Here is a 10,415-nt window from a genome sequence, read left to right on the forward strand (position 1 = left end):
CACTTATCACAAATAAAGTAAGCGAATATATATATATATATATATATATATATATATACAATTGTTTTGCATACAGATAAAATAGGCTAATAAATACATTAGCTTGTATTTTTATGTTTACATCAAGTATTACCGTTTGGCATCTTGTGTTTCTTATCACCATATTGAAACACATTCTTAGCACATAATATACTGGATGTTCCGTTACTGCTGTTACGTAGAATTACATTTGGTGGAGTCAAACTAGGGATTTGTAGTTTGAGTAAATAATGTCTGCAATATCCCAAGCCACCCTAACTTTCTTTTATTACAATCCATATTTGCAGGTTTTTAAATTCCTATTTTTTTATTTATCTACTTTGCTGGCTTTTTTATGCTCAACTATGGGAAGGGATTACTTGATATGGTAGCTAACTTTATACGTTGTAAGATAATAAACATAGCTAGTAGCTAGCTGATACGGTTCATGATGATTTACTGCAGCTATTGACTATCTGATCGCATTAGTTCTAGATATAAAATGTTAAGCTGTAGCTGGAGATTGTCAAGAAGATTTGTTTGAAAATATAGTAAGCATTTATAGTTTCATGTGTAAGTAAATTTTCTATAAATAATGCAATGCAATGGCCAAATATATGCCTAGAATAAGACACCACCCCTCGTTGCTTTTTTAAAGTAATTATTCTACGAATGTGTGTAATAAAATTTAATGTTATGGGTATTGATTTTTTTTTTACTCCTTCACTTCATACATAATATAGGGGTTGGCTCCCTAAAGATATCGATTGTATAGTGTATAAAGCATTGAGTATCTACATGTTACAGTCATCTAATGTTCATCTATTATTGACTGGTAATTCCTGTTTCACCCTGTACTTGAGCTTTTAAAAGAACACCAGACACTTGTAGGAAAGCTAGCTTCAAGTGTTAATGATAACATCGCATATATAACATATATAAAAAGAAACAAATTGACGTTTCAACTCCCCTACGACCTTCGCAGTCCCTTATTTAGTATTCTATAACAGATTTGGGTGCAATATACCAAACCATTTTTGTTGTAGGCTGGCAAAAGAATAATAATAATAGCGTTTTGAGCGGATTTTCGTTTCCTTTTAAGTCTAACATGCGGGCTTTTTTGTGCATCTTTATATGTGTAGAGCCTTAGCGGTCAACAGTAAAAGTTTTAAAGTGTTGTTTGAAATTAATCTATTGCTTAAGGTGTTTTATGCCCGAACGTTCTATTTGGGTTTTGTTCAATTCCTTGCGATCCCCATTATGAACCACTGTTGTAGTTCATGATTAAGTTCAGTTTATCAAGAAAATGTTTCGTGTTATCAATGAATACTCAATTTTTTCTAGCAGTTTCTGTGTCACAAATTGCATCAGAATTCATAACATGATAATCTACTGTAAAGAAGTAATTCTTACAAACAAATTAATAATCCCGCAAATGTAAGGAACTAACACCTCGAGTATTATGTCACTACGGTCCTGTCCCAGCTATTTTAGCAAATCTAAGGAACTTAAACCTCGAGTATTATGTCACTACGGCTCTGTCCCAGCTATTTTAGCAAATCTAAGGAACTAACACCTCGAGTATTATGTCACTAGGGCCCTGTCCCAGCTAGTTTAGCGATGAAAGTGATTTACATAAACGACGTCTCACCTTTTTCTCTCACAAACACCAATACAGTTGCAACATGATTACAGAATGCGTGGCTTTAGTTATTTATTCTATACACACACACTCTTTTCCATGCAAGAGCCAAGGGCACAGCGGCATGTCTGCGGTCTTACAACGCTAGAAACCGGGTTTCGATACCGTGGTGAGCAGAGCACAGATAGCCAATTGTGTAGCTTTGTGCTTAACTTCAAACAAATAAGCAAGAGCCAAGTCACCAAGTCAGTTAAACAACCGTAATATAGTTCGTTTCATTTTTGAAAATGTTTTAATGAGTAATTTTGTTTTCTGTACGAATTAGAGAGTTTGGTGATTACTGATCTGAAGCATGGAATAAACTATCAGAATTTGCCAATGCCACTCCTCTTAAAAGCGCAAGTTTTTAAAGAAAGCAAAAATTTATCTTAACTATTTAGATTGTTTATGAGATCGATGTAATTCATTCTGAAAAATACGTAGTTTCGACGTAAATTATAAAAACAACAACATATTTTTGGCTAAATAAGTTTGACTGGTAAGTTCTGGAAAACTTCTTTCCGCTATAACAGCATAAACCGTCATGTTCAGAAGGACGCGCAGTTTAATGACCGCTTGGATATACCACGATGGTCGAAATCTAGTAGATGTAATCTCGGTGGTAACAAGTATTGTAGGCAACTCAACACTACGCACTTTTTCAATTCCGTGACGTAAGTCTGAAGCAAACACAGTGAAATTCTAACAGCTGTTTAGCTTATATTGCTTACTCTTATGACCTGTCTCTTACATTTGACCTCGTATGAGTTTAAATGTTGAATACACAGCATTGGTACACTTCTCATTTTTCAAATTTTTGTAAGACAAATCATCGTTAAAAAAAGATATGCCAGAAAAAAAAGTCTCTGCATTAGATCTCTATAGGGAAATAATCCGGATTTTCATATTTAAAAATATTTTCCTAAACCTTGCATTCAGTCTAACAAAAACACCTTCATTCCCATATTTCAACCAGAACCAAAACTTCCTTCGCTTTCTTTCCAGTAACGTGAGGAACCCAGACTGTGATTCTGAAGATTCATGGATCACGTCGTATTTTCGAGAAAAAAAAAACCGTGCTCCGCACTTTGGGCCGTGGATGCACTATAAGGCTCGTCAGCGGTGGATATGTTGACTAGCTGTCTTTAATCTAGTCTATCAGCTCAAATTAGGTACATCTACGCGAAGATATCCCTTGGGCCAAACATCCAAAATATTAGCACGTAAATTATATCGAATAACGAATTAGAATAACCACTTATTGATTTACAAATGTGATTTTATAGACATATGTACATATAATCTCGATTTAAACGCCGAAAGCCGGTGAAATATTGGAAAACCAATAGGCCTAAAATTATTGTTGAAACAAGTTACCGTATTTTTCGGAATATAAGACGCACCCTTATTTTGAAGACAAAGTTTTGGGGGAAAAAAGCTACTGTCGCATTTGAAATATTTTTATTGGACAAAAATTCAATTTGATACTTTAAAAATTAGTATATATTGTTCTAAACACAAAAGAGCTCAAAACATCGAAATAAGAAAATACCGTAAATCAAGAAAAGGTTTACTGTTATCTAGTTTGGTTCAAAACCTACAAAAGCTTCACTGCTTTCACTGTCGCTTGGAAAGGAATCATTGGATCCAATATTATGGTCAAAGAGAATGTCATCCTCGGCCCCGTCATTTAAGAAATGTGGTATCAGTAACGCAATGGATTTAATCACTATATCACTTCTTACTTTTTCCCACGAATTCTTCACCCACATGCAGACCTGAGCAAGCGTCGGTCTCTTCCTTCGTCCTGTAGGGGTTGTAGCAAAATCTTCCTGCTGCATCCAGTTGTTCCATTCCTCTCTCATTAAAGTCTTAAAGGGTTTGTTAATAGAAACATCGAGAGGTTGCAGTTGACTTGTTAAACCGCCGGGTATAACAGCCAGCTGTGTTTTTAGCTCATTAGCTTTTTCCTTTATTTTTTCTGTTTTATGAGCTCTAAAGGAATCCCAGACGAGGAGAGAAGGCTTTTTTAATAAGTCTCCTGGACGTTTCGACCAAATTTTTCATGAACCGATAACACCACGATGTATGACCAGTAAAATCTTCTAAACTATTATCACATGCAATCTTCTTTGCTTTAAAAATTATCATATTTGTCTAGAAACGGATAGTCCTTGCCTTCTCTGATCCACAACCCATCCGTATATTTCGAGATCTTGCCATTTTGTTTGTTTTTTTCCTCGGAAATTGCGTTTATCACTTTTAATCATTTTCAATTCTTCTTGTTCGCGCCAGCAACGAATCATTTTTTCTGTTGGTGGAGGACCAAAATATCTTTCGGCAGCTCTGTTTCCATGCTCTTTTGCATAATTAATCACACTTAATTTAAATTTAGCTGTGTATGACAGTCTCTTTTCTTTAGATATCGTAAGGGGTGAAAAAATAGAACGAAAGATGGAGAAACAACTATTTTGCTCCCGAGGCCTAAGATACGGTACTTCGGCTTTCGGTGACGCATCCAACTTGACAGTAAGCACGTCCCAGACTTCCGAGTATCAAATGAAAATCGAAATACCGATTAGTCGATTACCGACGCTAATTGCATTAAGCGCTCTGATTGGTCAAGCGCATTGCACATTTGAATCCAAGGCAAGCACTCAAAAACAATTTTTTATTTGTTAAAGTTAAGCCTGAAACGGCCTTATTCTGCCCCACATTAAACAGGGATCGTTGTGTATTTACAAGCTTTTTCACTCTCATCCATTACTATAATTTATTTTTTTTATTATTTAGGGAGCATTATAAATAGTTATGTTTTTTAAAGATAAAACTACTATTGTTATAAATAACACATTCAATTGAACTAAACTATGCATGCCTATTTAAATATATTTACACATGGCTTGTGTATATCGTATATATAAATATATATTATTCATACCTTCGGTGTTTTGGACGGAAGCAGATTTTTGACATCAACTTTGGGGTAAAAAAGTGCGTCTTATACACTGAAAAATACGGTACATATGTCACATCAGCTTACGGGAGCAAAAACTATCTTAAATGAATAGGGTGAACTTTGGTGAACAAACCACGCTGAAGGAAGAGCGGAGGCCCCGAGTTTCTTTTATATATATAAAACTCCAACCCGAGATTTTTTGAAGTGTCGAACAAAGCTAATCTATAGATAAAGAAGATGAAAATATCACTGAATAAAATAACGTTCTCTAAATATAAACCTTATTATTTGCTGTTTTTTAATTAAAATATACAAAGAGAGAATTTTTGTTATAACTGAAAAAATTAAAAACTCCATTCATCGTGCTTTCTTCAATTTCCAAATTGTAGCTATTAGGAAACAATCACTACTTATAGACAGCCAATAGACTCTGCTCATTATACACACACTATGTAAAAATGTGATGTACTGTGTGTGGCGACCAACCAACAAGATTCGGATTGGTTGTTTGTTTTGTATTTAACGCAAAGCCACACAATGGGATGTCTGCGCTCTGTCCACTACGGGAATCGAATTCTGGATATTAAAGTTGTAAGTCTCTGAAATTATCGTTGACCCAAAAGGATACCCCAAAATCGAACGCATAAACCAGAAGAAAGACCTATAAGGCTATGCCAGCTAATACAGTTGAAAACCGAAAGGAAGTGAAACAAAAAATAAGCAGAGAATTTTTTTTTATTTTTTACTTTTTGAATATTATTTCACTTCAATTCTTAGTCCCATGTATTCTTAGATAATACTTCAAAGTGATTTATAACCAAGTTTTATAACAAAATGGATATTTGTAAGGAAGACTTTAACTGGGGTCCTTCCACACATAAAATCACAGTTCGTATTTCTTTCTTGGCTTTTATTTATAACTTTCCTTACTAAAGTTCGACTGCTGTTTTTAATTGCGTCAAGAACTAAGAACAACCACTCACTATAGTCAACGCTAGTCCAATTGCTTAGCTACATCTCTGATCTTCAAATACTTTACTATACCGTGTATTATTTAATATAATAACGGGACTGTTAATTAAGAACCGGAAATCATCATACTGTGAACTAATAAAATTTTTGAAAAACAAAAGTGTCTTTGTTTCTTTAATGAATTTTACTCTGTTTTTTAGTTTTCAATTTTTTGTTGCTTTTTCCTCTTTCATTATGGATAAGAATTAATTCCATGTTTTCTTACCAATTTTGTTAAAAAATAATATGATTACAAAAATAAATCACCATTAACTCTTTTTAGCTCGACAGATGGCGGTAAAGCATGTTTACTAGTTCAATACACAATTTCCACTAAAGGTTTATTTTCCTGGTACCACTGCAAAGATCCACAAAATATTCTGACTTTTGTTTTGTACGTTAAAATCTTGCTGTCATATAATCTGAAATTCGCTTACTGAGAAGGTTTCTTGTTTTAGTTATATATTTGATTTTAAGAATAGAAAGTTAGTACTAAATGTTTTAGCGTCTATTGATGGATTTTTTTATCTATGTGTATGTGTCTAGACTTAGATATCTAAGTACATTTATTTAAACAACGTTAAACATACTTAGAAATTTCATCTAAGTTATATTAAAATTTATAATAACTTCTAAATAAATTGCCTTGTGGTGGGATTGTCATTGCTATCCACTGTATTCAGAGATATGAAGCTAAGCAAAAGCTGTTAACAGATGGCGGTGAAGTCAATACTTGTCAGAGAAGAGAGTTTAAAACTGTAATTGACTAACTTCTTGAAATTTTGTGTCGAAAGGTGGCAGCACGTTACGAATTTGTCATTTCTATCCTCAGGCATTCTTTAAATGCTTCAAGTGAATATACATAGGATTAAGTTTTCTAAACAAATAATATTTTGTCTTTGCACAACAGAAGTAAGGTGATTTCACTATACACTGTAGGAAACATTAGAAATCAAAAGGAAACAAAATTGTATGCAATTTAGTATAACAATAGTTTTTATTTAAAATAGCGTTTTCTAAACTAATTTAACTGTTTAGTACTTCTGAGCTTAAAATGAATAATACACAATCTTACTATAATTATGTTGTTTTGGAAACATTAAAACTTACCATATATTTATTTCTAAACACTGTTATTAAAAACGTCAAACGTTAACAGCATATGTTTTTAGTAAATAACGTTTTGAAATATAATGGTTTTATAGTTACTAGTTTTAATTTAGTTTTTAGGTTTGTTTTAGCAGAAAGCTGCATAATACGTTATCTTCGCTCTGTCCACTACGGGAAATCGAATCCCATGATTTTAGTGGTTTTACAGTTCATTCTTATGTTTTCAACTAAGCTATTTGTTTCTTCTTTCCTTGCAATTAATACATGCAATTAGTTACTCTAAGAAATAATATGCATTGACATTTTTTGAAGGCTTCTTCAACAGGCTCGTGATTGAAAAATGTTCATTTATTATCGAGGTGAAATACAGAATATTTGAAAGTTCAACTACTGATCTTCAAAGGCCAAATGTTATATTTTAACCAATTTTGACTTTCATGTTCTAAATCAATTCATGTATTTCTTCTCGCAGCCCATTTATGAGCACTCGTATGAAAAAAAAAAAAATCACCGGAAGTTCCTATCTGGTTTACATCACAATCGTTATAAAATGCCAAAGGCAGCAGGGTAACCTGATAATTATAGCATGACTAGACCTGCTTAAAGAAATATTAGCAAAATCAAGACAGTTATAACACACTTTATTTGGCGAAGAGTACGCATCTAAAGTGTTTCTTATTTATTTCATTATATACATATATATATATATATAAAGCTAATACAAATTTTCTTTGCTAGAAGTATCAGCAACAGAATATTATATGCCAGGATAACGATAGCTAGATAGAGAGGGGGGGGGATTTTGTAACTGACAAATTGTATAAAATGTATATGAGTAATCGTACATTATTAGCAGTAGGGTATAAAACTGATTTATATGTTAGTTTACTCATAAATCTACTTCTTTAGGCATGAACAGTGTTGAACATGTGTAAAACTGTAAATACATTCGAAAATCGAGACAAGAAAAAAGAATTCTCTATAAATTGAAATGTAAATGATTATATTGAATATGTATATATATATATATATTGTAGATAAATCTGAGGGATAGATATTATATGAAAGCAAGTGGTTAGCGTTGTTAATATATTGATCCACAAACAGCTAATTGGTACTGAGTGAAAACTGTCTGGGTCAGTTTACCTTGCTTTCGAAACAAACGCTAAAGAATAGGAGGTAGCAGGTGCCCCACCCCCAGTGGGTCAGCAGTAAGTTAACGTACTTACTATAATGAAATCAGGGGCTCAATATCCCGCAGTGGACAGAGAGCAGGTAGCCCATTATGTAGCTTTATACTGTCAAAACAACAAAAGATAAGTATGTTTTAAGGGTTAAGACAACTATGTGTTTGAAAGAAAAGTTCACAGGTTGTATAGGATATGTTTACTAGTATTCATAAACTAGTGAAACACGCTTATGGTATTGTTAACATTGAAACTGATGATTTAATGTATTTTAATCCTTATAGGTTTTAGTTTTGTTTGTGGGTGTGTTGATTCATGGCATTATGTACTTTAGATAATTGATATCCTCATTCATAATATACACATTAGAAGTGAATAGTGTATCATAAACTAAAAACTCATTTGTGCTTAAAAAACTGAAGACAACGTGATCCTCAGCACTAGAACACGACACGTTTCATTTTACGTAAGATAGTCAGTGGTCTAATTTTCGACCTTTTTGCGAAAAATAAAGTTTTTATTTTAAATCGTTTCAAAAAAAAAACTTGAAATTTTGCATGTAAACACTTAATCCCCAAAGGAAAATAAACAAAGAAAAAATTCGAAAGACTTGAAGGGGTACAAAAAATGAAGGGTCAAGCAGATGTGAAATTCTGCCGGTACTCACTGGTACTGAGTACTGGAACATATTTTTTAAGGCGGTATTAGTACTGGTACTCATTTTAGCTGCTTTTTCGGATGCGGGCGCGTTCCATTGTTCTGTCAGAAATCATTTATTCATTGGTTCTCAACTGGTCGTTCTTTATGTTTACATATAGATTTTTTTCTTTTCCAAAAATAGGTCCATTTCAACCACGTAAGTACCTCAACTGTTTTTTTTTGTTTTTTTTTGAGAAATTCACCCCCTGCGGTCAAGGATTTGAGAAGGGGTCTCTGTTTGACTCAACCGATTTACTTGAAAAATGGTGTTAACATGTAATGACCTTTCTAAAAATAGTAAACTAAATTCAGATTTTGGAAATTGTTAAATTTGAGTCCAAATATCAGGGTCAAGTGGATTTGGAGAGCTATGAAGGCTGGATCGATGGATGTACCTGAAAATTAATATTTGAATCTAAGGAACCCATCAAAAAAAAATCTCAATTAAGTTTTTCGAACTTTCCATGTTTAAGAGCACAAGATTAAAAATAATGATTTTTTTTTCTAGACTATATATTTCCTAGTGGCAAAGCGGTATGTGTGCGGACTCATACCCTTCGAAAGCGGGTTTCGATAGTCGTGGTGAGAGGAGAACAAACAGATCATTGTGTAGCTTTGTGCTTAACTACATTTTATAGTAATACTTCAGTAGTTCGTTTTTATAAATTGGTAACAGCGTAAAAATAAAAATAAAACTGACATTTTTTTGTTTCCCAGTATGAAAATCAGGCTGCTTTACGTGAACAAAATAAAACATTTCTTTCAAGCACGTCTGAGACAAACACTCTTGTCCTAAGAGTACTAAGCGTACACTATAGACATTTGAAATATGATAATATTAGGTCGTCAAGAAATTAATGTCGCGTTTTGGAACACGTTCATTAACCACCCCTAAAAAAACGTACATCACGTATAATAGTTAAACGAACCGCCTAAACGTCACATGAGTGTAGTCTATGTAATATGTAAAGTTTAGTATACTCTAATCCATTATGGTGATGGCACATGACGAGACACACACATTCGGCATTTAATGCTGTTTGAATACAAGAAGGGAAACAACTCCTCTGTAGCCACAAAGAATATCAAAGAAGTTTATGGAAATGTTTTGAACGTTCGTAAGTTTCAACGATAGTTCAGCAAATATCGTTCAGGTGACTTTAGCCTTAAAAACTGTGATGGCAGGGGCTGACATGTTGGAATTAATATTGATAGTCTGAAGATGCTTGTTGAGTCTAACCCAAGGTAACACACTCGTGAAACGGCTCTGAAATTGCATGTCTCTCATGAAACAATACGTAAACATCTAAGGAATATGAGAAAACTCCATAAAGAAGGTGTCACCGGTGATAAAAAAATGGATTCTCTATGCGAATGTTAAACGCCAAAAACAATGGCTCAGTCCTAGACAAAAACCACTTCCGACCCCAAAATCTGGACTCCATCCGCAGAAAGTGATGCTTTGCATTTGGTGGGACATGAAAGGAGTAATTTATTTCGAACTCCTCAATCCACAGCGAACTGTAAATGCAGAGATCTATAGTCAGCAACTAGAACGTTTAAATCAAGCCCTTCATCAAAAACGCCATTCACTCTTCAATCGGAAAGGTGTTCTTTTTCTCCACCACAATGTTTGACACAACACAAGTTGGAGTTGGTTTGGGAAATTCTCCCCCACCCACCATATTCTCCAGATATGGCACCATCAGATTACCATCTTTTTCGTTCGCTGCAACACCAGCTTAATGGG

Source organism: Limulus polyphemus, unplaced genomic scaffold (assembly GCF_000517525.1).
Source record: "Limulus polyphemus unplaced genomic scaffold, Limulus_polyphemus-2.1.2 Scaffold30, whole genome shotgun sequence".
Taxonomy (NCBI): domain Eukaryota; kingdom Metazoa; phylum Arthropoda; class Merostomata; order Xiphosura; family Limulidae; genus Limulus; species Limulus polyphemus.